Source organism: Lepisma saccharinum, chromosome 13 (genome assembly GCF_977018435.1).
Source record: "Lepisma saccharinum chromosome 13, izLepSacc3.1, whole genome shotgun sequence".
Lineage (NCBI taxonomy): Eukaryota > Metazoa > Arthropoda > Insecta > Zygentoma > Lepismatidae > Lepisma > Lepisma saccharinum.
Genome location: NC_139241.1, coordinates 20,809,212 through 20,824,772, shown reverse-complemented (window position 1 = coordinate 20,824,772; position 15,561 = coordinate 20,809,212). Strand labels below are relative to the sequence as shown.

The following is a 15,561-nucleotide window of genomic DNA, read 5'->3' as shown; positions in this document are numbered from 1 at the left end:
TCAGTTTGAATTGCATAACAAAATTTGATAATGACCTAGAAACATGCTGTTGTGCTCTACATAATTTTGTTTATGTTCATCATGAATCACAAAGATACAATACCTTTTTATTTTATTTATGGTTATAGTTATGAATGCATAAGAATATTTTATAATGACCTACAAGCATGCTGTTGTACTGTATATAATTTTGTAACAGAAGGAATAGCAAAGTACAACAAGTGCTGACAATCCTTTTTGAAATTATGGTCTACACAAAGAAAATCAAAATTGCTCATATTCACTTAATGTTTAATTTGTAATAAAGTAATTACTGTGAATCTTCTACACCATGGCAGTGCAGTCTTAAGGTGCAAGTTTTTAATCTGTCTACGAGACGTACACAGGTGGGACTGGTGGTCACCCACCACCATCATAAGGAAATTGATGAGCTATGAATGAGTAATATAAGTTAGTGATAAGGAAACCTACAACAATGACCCAGTTTTGTCGTGCTCACCATATGTCACCCTGCAACTGGTTGGATGATAATGAGGCGGACAGTCTGTAGGTGGCCACTGGCCCACATGGTCTGTTACATCACATTTTATTACAACGAATGTACAACCTTTATGGATGGTAAACAAGTCTTAAGTATTTCAATATAGCTGCTGGTATCTGAATGTAAACAGCTCAATATATTTCCTTATGTTCAATGAGAAACAGTTCCAGGTGGGCTGTAGCACTAGATACAATATTCTCCCCTCCCTCAAGCTGGTATTTCTATTACATGCATTACTTCCAAGTGTGAGAGTCATTCTTATGTTTTATGTTTCAAAGTCACAGTGTGGCAGGTTAGCAAACAGTATACTTCTTGGAAGAAATTTTTCAACGGAACATGCAGGCTCGACCAGGATTCAAACCAGGGTAATGGTATGGTATGCCAGAGACCTATGTTCAAGTCCTGATCGAGCCTGCATTTTCACTGAAAAATTTCTATGTAGTATACTTTTTATCCACAAGAAATTTCCAGGTTAAAATTCAAGAGCGTGAGATCAAGAAAGGCAGGGAAATGAGTTAGTATCCATCATCACAAATCCACTTACCATTCATATATATGTTGTTGGTAATGTACACCGTTTTCACTTCTTTTTTCTTTAATTACAGTATCCCTAATGTTGAAGTTAAGTAGCTCTACAGTAGAACTCCAAGTGAGTTTAAGTACATTTCATAGTATACAGTAAAAAGCATTTGATAACTAGATTTTGCCTACTAAAAACAGTATAAATTTCCAGCAGGATACAGTTATATATTGTACACATGGCACAATAATTAATCATATTAATTACTATAAGGGTGGTGCAACAATATTATAACTTCAATTAAAGGAGCGCTTCTTTGAGAGGGCAACACTATTAGGAGAAAAATATGAGTAGTACAGGTGCCCCACTTGACAAACCGAAATTGATGCACTTGAATTTATCTTTACAGTCATTACCATGTAAGGCACCCCAAAAATGATGCACCCAGTGTTGCCAACCCCTCCTGAAAAATCACCTAACATCTTTAATGTTATATTATGGTCTAAACAAACCTACAACTAGGAGTTGGCAACTCTGTCTATGACGGGCTGATCTTCAAACCTCCCACCAACTCAGCTCCCTTTCGTACCATAAACCAACCTAAACATAACTGGCAACCAACATTGTGTAGTCTTCTATAACCTCATCAGCATTGTCAGTTCATATTCTACAAGTCGATCTAACCTAATCGATGTTGTTGTGACCCTGGAACAGTGTGACCATAACCGTGATCTTACAAGAGTGTTCTTGCGATTTTAATTTTATAGCAAATACTCACAGGTTACGTGGCTTCATTAATATTGTTGTCTCATCTTGTGCTATGTATTTAGTCAACCTACAAAATTAGTGACTTGGCAATACTGTCAAACGCCTTCAAATGATGAGTCTTAAATTTCAGAAAAATTGATTGACTACATTAATCTTATAGGGACTCCTCTGTGCTTTTTTGGTTGTTAACCCGACTGTTACATATTAAAATAACCATGCCTATCAACCTGTTTGTCTTTCGAAATAATCAAAATCCAACTCGTGATCTACGAGGATTTCGAGAAGCTGCAAGGCACCATAGTGCACATCGAGGATGCTCTCACCATCATCAAAAATGATCTGGAAAACGTACACGAAGAGCTGGAAACCAAACTGCCGGGAATCAGGGACACTCTGGCCAGCATCCAACAGCAGATCTCCAAGCTTGAAAATCTGAACACAGAATCAGAGTTGTTGCATTTCCATCACTTGATCGACGACATACAGACTAAGTTGGAAACTTTGCAACAATCCACCCTCACCCAGGAGGTTATCACACAACTGCAAGAGGGCATACGCACTGGTGTGGATGCCTCCGAGTTGGACACGGTGAAAAAAGCTTTAGAGTCGCTCCAAAACACAGTGGCCACCCTGTCTACCTCGCAGGGACTGAAAAGCGTAAAAAGGTCTCTCAACCGAATACTCAAATCCGACGACATCAAAAACATCCAAATCAAAATTGAATTGCTTCAGGAGGCTGTTGCAATTTTGCCCACCAACCAGAACATCAGCGAGCTATAGAGCGACCACAAGGAAAAAAACCTTGGACGAAAAGTCCTCGCGCAGCTTTCCCTTCTTTCGTTCAGCTCGGGCCATAAGGTAACATGGCCCACTCTCCCCCTCCCCTCCCCGCGGGAGTACGACATACAGGAGTCGTGGGTCTGTGCAGGTTGTTTTGCTTGTGGTTCCACTATGCATGGCTTGTTCATGGAAAGTAGGACCCAGATCCACGACCTTGCAGCCCAGAGCTCCAAGTTGACCGTGGTGGAGAGCCTGCAGCAGATTATTGCCACTGTGAAAGAGCAAATTAGCAGCATCAAGGCGAGCCAGGATTTGGCCATAGCCAATTTCAGCAAGCAACTTTGTGATTTGACAGAAAAAAAGAGACTTATTGTCGACGTGTAAATCAAGCCCAGCTACAACGTTATTGTCCGTGCTATTGAGGAAGGTATGGATTTCGGTGAACGGTAGATTGGAGGACGTGGAGAGCGAGGTTTGAACCAACTTGAACACCCTGAACGGTCCACCGTACGGTACGCATGAAACCTGCCAATGTGACCAAGTCCGATGAGGTGCGATTGATCTCCACTGTTTACTGTTCCAAGCATCGACAATCTCAAGTCCACAATCGTCATCGAACTGTACATAGTTAAAACAAAGTGTTCCCGTTGCCCTTCAATCCGGATGATAAACTGTACATGCTGACTTCAGCCAAAGCCTATTGGTCATTGCCTCACACGACCCACTACCCAACCATGACTGTGACTATCATCGGTGACGAGCCTAAAATAAGAGGAGTGAAGTTGGGTCGATTTCACCCACCCTGAAAGTTGCGAGACCACCTATGCCGAAGATGCCACTCAAATCATCGGCATCGAAGTGGGTGACAAGCTGTACATAGAAAACCCGGCATGGTCTGTGGCCTGAAATTCCATCCAGGCCATATTCCTCTTTTCGCACCATGTCTAAGCAGGCCATTGTGGACAAACTCCACAAACCCGCAAGGTGCAATTACTTGCGATTACCGGTGGTCACCAAAAGCATAGACAACCTGTGGCAAGTGGATGTGGTTGAAATGAGCAGCGGTAATTTAAAAAAAACCTGCACGAAATCAACAAGGGTCGAAAGTACCTCATGACCATCATAGACATGTTTTCCAAATACACAAGGGCTCTACCGCTGAAAGCCAAAACTGGTGCCTGTGTTACGGAAGCATTCAAATCTATTTTCGAACAAGGTGCTAGATTACCATGCTACCTGCAAACAGACAACGGAAAGGAATTTTACCATTCGATATTCCGACAGTTTGTTCAAAATCACAGAATCCATCATTATTCGACCTTCTGTGACCTGAAGGCCAGCATTGTAGTACGCTTCAATCGAACTTTGAAACAAAACATGTGGAAACAATTCACGCTCCAGGGTAACTACACTTGGGTTGACATGCTGCAGGAACTCATGAACTACTAAACAACTCGGTCCACCATACAGTACACGTGAAACCTGCCAATGTGACCAAGTCCAATGAGGCGCGATTGATCTCCACTGTTTACTGTTCCAAGTATCGACCTACTACCAAGAAACCATAATACAAAGTAGGAGAGCAGGTGAGGATCAGCAAGTTCAAGTGCACGTTCACTAAAAATTGGAGTACGTCACTTTTCATCGTAGTTCAAGTCATGCCAGGAAGTCGGCACACGTATCTAGTAAAGGAAGCTTGCAATGACATTTTGAAAGGGTGATTCTACGAGGAGGAGCTCTCGAAGACGAAACATCGGGACGCGTACCTCAACAAGAAGGTTCTGCGCAGGAAATGTAAGAAGTTATTGGTCAAATGGCTGGGTCTCGAGGAAAAAAGCTGGATCGACGTGAACGAGGTGATCGTACAACGAGTGCTTGGGACGTGATGAGGCGACTGCCCGATTCTTCCTCACATCACTCTAGGGAAAACCGAGTTATTGACCGATAACATTCGCTGCCTCATCGTCGGACCTTCGGTATGTGGGAAGACAACGTTGGTCGTGGATTGGAAGAACAGGCACCTGTACATTTTTCTCCAAAAGCTTAGGGCAACATGTTTCTCCAAAAGTTTAGAGCAACCCAAGTATCGTCAGCTTGCAAAATTGTACGAGGGCCTGGGCATAGCCACGTTCTCTTCTGAAGTAATACCGCTGGTTCGCTGCCTCGAAAATTTGGTAGTTGTCTTCGACGACGTGATCCTGGAAAACCAGAACGAGATTCGTAACTTCTTCACCCATGGTCGTCACAGAGGAACGGAGTGTTTCTACCTTGCGCAGACCCTTTCCAAGAGTCTCAAGCATATGCTCCGGGACAACGCCAACCTCCTGTGCTTGTTTCGTCAGGATGCCACCAACCTCAAGCATGTTCATGACGACTATGTGGGTGCAGATTTGAGCTACAATGACTTTCCGAAATTCTGCGCATTGTGCTGGAACCGGGACGATTTTGGATTTGTGACAATCGACATGACAAGGAAACCGAATGATGGAAAATACAGGAACAAGATCAACGACTTGGTTAACATTGTAACATTGCATAAACGTTGCAACGTGGTATAAAAAAAAACATGAACAAACATAACATCCAAACAATGGCGAAACGCAAACTCGCAGACGACAACCTGACGCTGCGCAACTACCTGGCGAAACGGTTCAAGGGGCGGAAATCCGAGAATCGTGGAATTTACAAAGAGAAAAAGTGCCACGACCAACCTATCTTCGATGACATCAGCGGACTCGGTAAAGAAATCAAAGATGTCACCGAGCAAAACAAAGACTTAATCAACGAGCTCGTACCGTTCATTGCTCGAAATTATGCCATAACCACACCAATATCCAGCATTCACACTACTCAGTTCAAACTCGCACCAGGACCAAAACGTAAGGCCCTAGGAAGCACCTCTTCGGACAAGCTAGTCGAGTTGGGTCCATTGGCAAGGGATTACCTAAGCACCGAAATTCGACAAGAACGAGATGTTCGGATTGTACTTTTCGCAACATCTTATTTATTCGTAAACTTAGCAACATTCTACTTCGGCTCCAGGTGAGAGTAGCCAACTTTGAGTTGGTCCTTCCACTAGAGGAAAAACGCTGTGGTGGAAGGTTTTCAATTTTGCACTTTCCATGAATTTAGAAACTATAAACTGCTATTATAATACACAATCAAACAGAAATAATAAATTGCAAAAAGAACCTTGAGGAACTTTTACGATTCTGCTTGCTCGACTTGAAATTAGAGGGGTTTGAAACACTAAATTCAGTTCTTCTTCACCTGGAAGAAATCGCCATCAATTTTGTACAGAAAGAAGTAAATTTGTGAGGAGCTTATGAGACATTTTATTTACAACACCTTGCATAATATCGAACAGTTCTCAAAAAATAATATTTTTCACGACTTGTCCAGAAAATATGCTTGGAACAAACGAAGGTGGGAGTCTTCATCAACGTCAACATGTTTTTAAGGGCACAACATTGTCAAGTTAACGTAGAGCAGTTGGTTAGATGCTACTATCCTTATTTTTCGTCAAGCGAGAAAGGTCACGGGTTTAAATCCCACACTCTCCTCTTTTTGGTTTGCTGAACAGAGACCGTTGATATTATAATATTTAAGAAATGAATCTGATGTACACTTGAGGGACGTCCCTTCTGCGCATTTCCCCCCTTAGAAGTTGCAGATTTCCAGGATTTAAGGTTATAAATTATTTTAGTTATTGTTCATATGTTGTATTAACACACACATACTGATTAATTCACAAATCACATAAATGTATTCAGGAGCAATGTAATGTTGCTGAAGTTATGTATTGGTTATATTCTTCACTGACACCTAAAATATTGGTTATTTCCATGTACTAAACAAACAAAAAACATATACAGTTATGTTAAGTAGTGATTAGAGAGTGCATTACTGTAACGAAGAAGAGAGTTTAATGAGTTCAAATTTCTAAGATTGGTAATTTTATGACCGTTCCTTCATAATGACTGTTGTCAATCCCCTAACCACCATCTTACCATGCGTCTAAAACTAAGAGTAAATCGCCAATTAACATAAGTAAATGGTTATTGTGACGGAGGGTGATGCGATAAGAAACAACTAATAAGTATTTATATAGTTAGTGACAAACAAAAAAATTCAAAACCTCAGAATGATCATTCATTCTCTACTGCTTTGTATCTAAAATGTTTGTCTTATTTCAGCAGAAAGTACGAGTATCAGATCTAACAAACTCTTCCCAATAATTTTGCAATAATCGATACCACCATCACAGACTTAGTTCCACTTAACTTGATTCAGCGTATTCCACGTGGCATATGACTTCCTCCTATCATCAAAATAACTTCCTCTTACTATTTCCTTCCACCTCGTGAAATACAGAGACCAATGTTAACTTCTTAGCACGGTATATAAACTTTACACACAACGATATACTCATGAAAAAAATCCTGCGTAGGTGGAGAATCGAACCTACGACCTCCCTCGTGAGAATCAAGCATGCTTGCTCTTCTCCAGGTAGATCATGTTTAAATTTGCTACCAAATTCACACATAATGTCATGTTTATATTTTTCTCATGGCAATTTTTATGAGGAAACGAAATCAGAAAAATATCTAGAAAAGCTGAAAGGGAAAAATGATGAACATTTCTATTGGGGTTTGTCATATTTTGTAAATTGTGTGTATATTCCGTGTTTTTAATAAACAATCTTTTAGTTACCAAGTATTTTGTTGTTTGTTTAAAGCACGAACAGGAGAGCGAAAAGGAATCATTTGAACCAGACCCTGGTTGCCAAGAAACTTCAGCTTTTTTTTTTTCCAAAGGCTGCAGGAAAAGAGAGAAGAAAGGGATATTCATCGTATGAAATATAAAATATGTCTGAAATTTAAAAAATGGTATACCTTGCAAGTGCATCCTAACGAACTTCAAACTATGAAAAACATATTTTCGTGGTGGAAAACTGCAAGTCATTTTCAAAATATGAAGCTGACTTTTTTCTATATTATAAAGTGGAGATATGGGACGATACAATCCCTCAGAAAGAAAAATTTAAGTAAGCCGCCTCCTTCCCTCCAACTTTTTCAATGGTCATTGTTAGTAATTAGGGTCCGGAAGTTGATGATAAATCAACTTTTTTTCTGACCTTAAAAACAATGCTAAATCTGATATGATGTCAGTTTCCCTTCAGTTAGAGCCTGAAAAGACTTTTTACTTTACTTTTTTCTTCGTGTTTTGGTCTTTTTTGGCTATTAGTTTATTTGTCAGTATTTTTAACAATTTTTATTTATTTTTGAGGTTTATTTTTCTCCTCCCCTGCTTTCTCGTGCATTTTAAATGCGTTTACTAGTAAAAGTTACATATTTCAATTTCTTGACATGATCCTTTTAGCAAATTCACCATGAATCAAAAATACGATCAATGGAAAAGCATAATATTATTCATAACTGAAATGGTTGGCAATGGATTAAAATACTTTTGTGTGAAGTTCTTTGAGGTTCTTTTGCTGGACACTATTACCTTTAATCTGTGGTTTTAAAGTAAACTTAGTCACAATATTAAATGAAATTATACTCTCTTATACGGGAAGCAGAACTGTATTTTTGTATGCTGGCCGACTTCAGTATCGTAGAAGGCCCACTCTGAAAGGAGATGAATTGGTTGATTTGGTACTTTAAGTCCACTTTATGCGCAGTAAGGCTAATTGGGACTGGACCTACAGTTTAAAGTAGGATCGGAACCACTATGTGCTTCCACCGGAAAGGAGATTAACGATTTATCGTATCAATCCATAATATATTTTATTTAAAGCGCCTCTGATGCTTCATGGTGGCCAGGGCATTCACTTGTATATCTCAGTTGTCTCAACCTCTGAGGTATGTAAATAATGCAGTGTTGTGCTATGCAAACCTTCCTGAGGTATTCAGGATATAGGAAGTTCCATCAGCCTATGGAGTCAGCTGTTTGCATAGTGGCAGTAAAAATCAAGATTTGGCATGGAGGAAGGTCTCCATGGCCTGGGGAATATAGAGGTGAGACAGCCTGAGAAGAGACTGACTTTTAATTTGGATTGAGGAGAGAGAAGAGCTTAGAAAAAGGATTTGAGGAAAAGGGAGGAGAGGCGCTGGTCAACCTGTAACAAAGCCTACAGAGGACTTTGTTTATTTTATTCTTCGAAATTATCTTCATTCGTCAGATAGACAGGTTATTATCCTATCCCAGCCATGATTCAGGTTCAAAGGTTCATAAAATCCAATGAGTGACCATTGTCTTTTCTAGTTGTTAGTTTTGCTTGTTAGGGGTTTAGTTATAGTTGTGCCTTTTGCACTGATAAGCGTTAACTCGTCATGTTAATGACAAATGCTCTCATCATCGCAGATGAAGGATGAATAAGTTACATCACCCATTGATTAGTTGTGGAAGTAACTGGTTCTGATCCCATCATTCTGTAGAATGACACGTTATAAAGAAAATCCTTAAGGTATATTTTACGTAACCTTGAAGTAAATAAAGAAAACTACACTATCTCTTACGTTAGTTGCTCTCTTCCCCTTTGCTTCAGTGGTTTCAATCACCAAACAACTGGCTTCATCGACTTATTAGACTACTAACTCTTCTTGTAATTTATAAAAAAAAATTAAGCTTTCATTTTTACAGGAAAAATTATTTTATATATTTTTTTACAATTTTCACATCATTTTATAGGTCATCATTTGAATTATTTTAGGTCACCAACTTCCGAACTGTAGTCATCATGTTTAATCCTACAAGCATTTCTCAGATATCCTACAGACTCAAGCAAACACCTAAAACTTTCCACTACACCACAACAGAAATGTGGTCTTCATCCTTCAAACTGAGTGCATAAAATAACGTGAACTGTGTGGTGTAGGGGGATTGCTTGCGGAATGGAAGGTCGTGGGTTCAATCCTACTTCCTTGCAAAATGTTTTTTCGGAAAGTAAACGCCTTTGGACAAAACTTTTTTTGGATATTTTCGTTGATATTATGCGATTTACATCCGGCATTTCCGGATGCGGAAACATGCGATGTAAAGTCTGAGGTAGGCATTTTAAATCATTTAATATAGCCTAATATCTGTGGTTGTATCATTTGAAAAATCCGACGTATATTTTATTTCTGCAGTGAAGAGCACAAAGAACATCGTATTTGTGTGTATGTGTGTGTTCTGATATATATATGTGTGTGTGTGTGTTGTTGTTGCTGTTGTTTTAAGTATACTGTATGCACAGATAGGCAAATGGGAACTGGACCTACAGTTTTAACAAGAATCCGAACCACTGTGCAATGAGCCTCCACGTGATATAAAACCCGGGACACATTGATTACAACATCCTGTTTAAGAATATGTATGTATGACATAAATATTTAATGTGTGTTGCCAAAAATACTGCCAATCACAAAAATCAAGAAGTTGAGTAGAAACATTCCCGAGGTATACATCGCATAAATATTTATAGTGATTTAATATAATCTTATATTACATTATTACTACACTTCATACTCAGTAAATAACAATAAAAAAATAATCAGGAGTGGGTGAGATTTGAACCTACGATGTTCCGTTCTTGACGAATAAGTAAAAAAGACGAACATCTAACCAACTGTTCCAGGAGGTTACTAACGTGAAACTCTCTAAAACACGTTGCTCTCAGTTGAAAGAACATTTTGCCGGAGTTCCGAACAATTTTTCGCCACAGATCAGGGAAAAGGCGCACTTTGTAGAATCGTCCGGTATTGTGCAATTTTCATTACTGTAATTTTGCCTAAAATCGAGAAAATAAATATGCTGACCAAGGCAGTAATTTATTTGATTAAAAACATAAACTAAACGTAACGTTTCAACATTAAGTTTAGTTTATGTTTTTAATAAAATAAATTACTGCCTTGCTCAGCATATTTATTTTTTCATAATCATGGAAACAAGGCTTAATGGTGTTGTAACTAAAATCGAGACAAATTTTCTTCATTGTATTCGTATGTGATGTCAGTTTTCTCCAGGTGGTGGAGAACCACATCAGTGTTTACAACTGCACATAAATTCCCCTATTTTCAATTCAGAACAAATACTCTTAAAAAGAATATCAATATTCGTATTTCCAATTTTTGTTTAATTGCGTATTATAAGGGTTTTCCAATAAGGGCGGGTCAATGTTGAAATGGAATAAAACAAGCTGTCTGTGAGGTATGAACGAAATTTTTTTTATTTGAAAGGCCCATGTATGCCATTATGTATGGAATTTAACATCGTTCAAAGGTCCGCCGTGGCTTCTCACAGTGGCACGTATCCGAGTGGTCCAATTTTTAATGACTTTGCTGCATTGATCCGGCTGAATTTGAGCGATGGCATGAGTGATGTTGACTTTAAGGGCATATGTCGATTGTGACTTATTGGCATAGACCTGCGACTTCAGGAAACCCCACAAGAAAAAGTCTAGCGGGGTCAAACCGCACAATCTTGGTGGCCAATTCACGTCACCTCTGCGAGAGATAACCATACCCTCAAATCGTTCATGCAGAATGTCCATCGTGGCGTCCGCTGTGTGGCACGTAGCACCGTCCTGCTGGAAACACAAGTCGTCTACGTCCATATCGTTCAATTTGGGCCAAAAGAAAACTTATCATCGTTATGTAGCACTCGCCGTTGACGGTGATGGCCTCACCAACGTCGATTTCAAAAAAGTACGGACCAATGATGCCGCCGGCCCAAAATCCGCACCAAACAGTAACTTTTTTGTGGATGCAATGGCCACCTGGTGAACCTCATGTGGGTTGGCGTCGTCCCATATACGGCAATTTTGTTTATTAACATAGCCATTCATCCAAAAATGCGCCTCGTCGCTAAATATGATTTTTCGGACAAAATTGGGGTCCTCTTCCAAACGCTCCGAAGCCCAGTCAGCGAACAAACGGCGTTGTCTATGGTCATTAACTTTGAGCTCCTGGGTCAGTTGGATCTTGTACGGGTGTAGGCCCAAGTCCCGATGCAAAATTCGCCAAGTTGAAATCTGCGAAAGGCCGAGTTCTTGTGCACGGCGAGGAATTGACTGCCTCGGGTTCTCCTGCACACTTTCACAGACCGCGGCGATGTTCTCAGCCGATCTGGCATTCCTTTGACGTACGGGTGTTGGCTAATTGTTTACCGAACCGGTGGTCTCGAATTTGGCCAGCAAACGTTGGAGAGTCGACTTTGAAGGGCCACCGCGTCTGCCGTAAAATGGGCGCAATGCGCACAACGTTTGCACTAACGAACACTCATTTCGATAATAAAGTTTTATCATTTGGACACACTGCTCAATCGTGTAACTTGCCATGGTGATTTGGCATCAGTGCCTGAAAAAGAAACAACAGATTAGACAGATGCCACCAAAACAGCATGGCCGCCACAGGCTGCCAACATCGACCCGCCCTTATTGCTTCATGGAATGTGAAAGAATGAAATAAATTCACAAGAGCGTTTTAGTTTAGAAAGAAAAACTGTTACTAAGTTGGATACTATTTGTGGACTCTGAAGTGATATGTTGCCAAAATTACGAATTCTGGACTTTGAATTGTTTCAGGGCGGTCAATTAAGATGTTGCGAAGAGTACCCAACCATTGAACTCAACGAGGGTGTAGTTTGGAAAATCGGAAAATCGAAAGTCACGTTCGAGGGTGACGATGTGAAAGTCAATGTGGGCGAGAATAGCTGGCCCAGCTATCCGGTCACGATGGGACTGTGGGAGCTCATCACCAAAAAGCAACCCAAAGATTACACGGATGAGGATTAACAAAGTTACACAGAAATTTTGATCACGACGGACGCCCTGTACAAAAACAACGATGCCACGCAGAATCACGTCGAATCCAGCAGCGGCGAAAGTGCAAGAACCTCATCATACCAATATGCAACCAGGTCAAAACTGGCAGCGGTGTCAAACTCTACAACACTCAGCCCAAGGAGTTTGTGTGGGTGGACGATGTGAGGAAGCTCGTGGGCAGTTTGCTGGTCATCGCAGGCGAAGAGAATGCTGGCAACCGTAATTTCCACAACGAGAAGGTGGGCATCGTGGACACGATCAGCTCCAAGCTCGCCAACTTAATCATGAACGACAGCAAAGGCATAGGTTACCTCATCAAGATCATCAACACTATGCCTCCAAAATTTTGGAACGTGGCCGAGGGTCGAGGTCTTGTGAAGGACATCATCTACAAGCTGCCTTCGAGATGAATATGCCAGGTTACCAGTACTGTGACCCTGGTACCAAACTCGAACAGCGACTGGAGAGAGGCGATAAAGGCGTGAATTCTCTGGAAGATGCATGCAAAGATCACGACATTACTTACAATGCTCACCGATCTCGACGCACGTCACGATGCCGACAGGAAGTTAGAGCATGCAGCTTTCGGGAGACACGTCAGCAGAGATGTTTCGCTGGGTGAACGGGTTGCTGTGTTAGGTACAATCATCACTATGAATACTAAACGAAAATTGGGGTTGGTACTGTAACTAAATAACACCCCGTGAAAATGGCAAATCGTATAACTCGAACTGCTGCACAAGATTTTTGCGTACACGTTCGACGGAGGTGAGGGTGTTGCGAAGCTTATCGACTTAAGCAAAATAGCGCCAGAATTTCGTCCACCGTGCGAGATGATTCTTATGGACCATCTTCGCAAAATAAGCGATATGAAGAGCTTGCAGAATCCCGTTGCCCTTTTTCAGGCTGCAGGCGAAAAATTGGCTGATAGGATGGACGAGCTTCATGAGGCGAGGGAAGGAAGACTATATGGACGATTGGTATGAGTCAAACGCGGAAACAGACAGCATCACCACACACCTCATCGCATTGTCTAAGGCGCGAACTTTCTTCCTTGCCTCCCATGATATATAAATAACATGCCATCACCATGAAACCCAAGGGTGTCGTCTACCAGGTGCCATACGCGGACCTTAAGTCTCTCGGAGCTCTTGATGGGTTGCTCACCAAAAACAGAGGGAGAAGAAACGTTCCTGCCTGATCAAGGACCACGGAATGAAATTGCTGCTCAGTACCCTCAGTTAAGAAGGTTGCAGCATTCGCGAAAGCAGCAGAAGACTGGAGGTTTCATATTCAGCATGCTGGCTGCCCTGGGCGCCGTGGGTAGCTTGGCAGGAGGTAGTGCCGCCATTGCAAAGACCGTCATCGACTCAAAGAAGAACAAGGCTGAGCTGAAAGAGCAGAAACGCCACAACCTGGCCATGGAGAAGAAAGGGAAAGGTGTAGGCAGGAAGCGAAAAACCAACCTTGAAGCCCTGAGTATTTTTTTTTTTTTTTTTAAAGAAAAAGAAGATCCGCTGTCCAACCTCGACATTGAATCTCTGATCGAGCCACTGTGAATGAAGCACTAGAAGGCCGTTTTTATGTCCGATTCCCTACCCTTCGCCGTGAGGAATAGAGTGCGGTGTGGTCAATCTGGACAGTTACGAAAATCCTATTTTTTGCTCAATCTCATTTTTGGAGCCTCATCTTTGTAGGTATGCCATGATCTTACGTGATATAACTTAACCTATTAACTTTTTTACAGCCTTTTACGGGTTAAAATAACCTACAAAGTGTAAAAATGGTTGTTTCCACGCAACCCTTGTAGGTGGACCTAGTATTTAACCTCAGTTGTGATATATTTTGATGATTTTTTTGTTGATTTTATAGCATTTGACGATGTTCTAGCCCTATTTTTTGCTCAATCTTATTTTTGTAGGTGGTGGGCCCTCAACGTAAACGCCTACGATGTATTTCGGGGCTTTTTTGTAGGTGGTGGGCCCTCAGCGTAAACGGCTACGATGTATTTTTTATGATTTGTGAGCCCCCCTTTTTTCACGATGTATGTCGAGGCCTTGGTTCAATGCCCTCCACTACTTTTGAAGGGGGCCCACAGTGGGAGGGGCTTGCAGTGTTGTCAACTTACTCCACAAAAATGTCACCATATGATATTTCACAGGCGAAGCTAACCTACAAATAGAAGTTGGCACTACTCAGTATTGTCATACATTTCTATAGTATAGTGATTTTTTTTTTATGTGAAGAATGTTTGGATCTAAGGTCAGTGTAATTTTTATAGAATTATCCTTTTTTTTTCTTGTATCTAAAACTGTTCAGTCACTCTTTCATTCTTGACATACACAAAAGTTTTCTCTGCAATAAGAATAACGCTACGTAGAGTATCGGCAGGCAAGGCGCCATGGAACTCGCACAAGATTTTGATGTTGGTACGATCGTAACAACCACCTGCTTTCTCTTCGATGTGTTAATGACGAACATGGGTCTGCGAGCTATGAACTCATTGGGGTTGTAGTACACGTCCACATTGCCGGAGGTCACTCTCTTGTAAGCTGTGTATGTCTCGTACAGTTTCAGGTAGTCGTTGTTTGCAATGTTCAGGTTGTAGTTCTCACCTGGGAATATCTCGTTCCTACCATTTTTGAGGTAGATGTTCTTGATCTTGCAGTTGTCGAATTGACTCGATTCTTTTTCTTGGTTGTTGTCCTTCGCTGTCTGGAAGAGCACGACCACAAACTCTGGCATATCGTACCGGATGCTGTTAAACTGTGTGGTCACGTCAAGTTCAAAATGGTTGCCGGAAGCAGGTTTCTGCACGCACTGGTAACCGTAAAACTGGATGGGTACTTGGGGATTCTTCAAAATGTCTGCTTTGTACTTGAGAGCGTAGTTAGTTTCGTATTCCACTACGAGCATGCGCAGCTCCATGAACTGGATGCACTTGGAAGGATCGGGTAGTGTGTTGGGAAGTGCTGAACCGTCTGCACTCAAGGTGCTGTAACGCATCAGCGCATTGTTGTCGTTTGCGCTTCTGCGAAAAGTGACGCGCAAACCACCCTTCCACATAATCTCTGTGTAGTCGGAGAAGAAGCCACGAAGCAGGCGCATGGGAAACAGTACTGTGTGACTTTGAGTTTTGAT

The 15,561-nt window shown here is 41.2% G+C and overlaps 1 protein-coding gene across 3 annotated transcripts in view; it reads left to right on the top strand.

The window, feature by feature from the left end:
- Positions 1 to 15,561, top strand: part of LOC145996889 (uncharacterized) — a 70,614-nt gene that overhangs the window by 25,447 nt on the left and 29,606 nt on the right. The gene's annotated exons all lie outside the window — the stretch shown is intronic.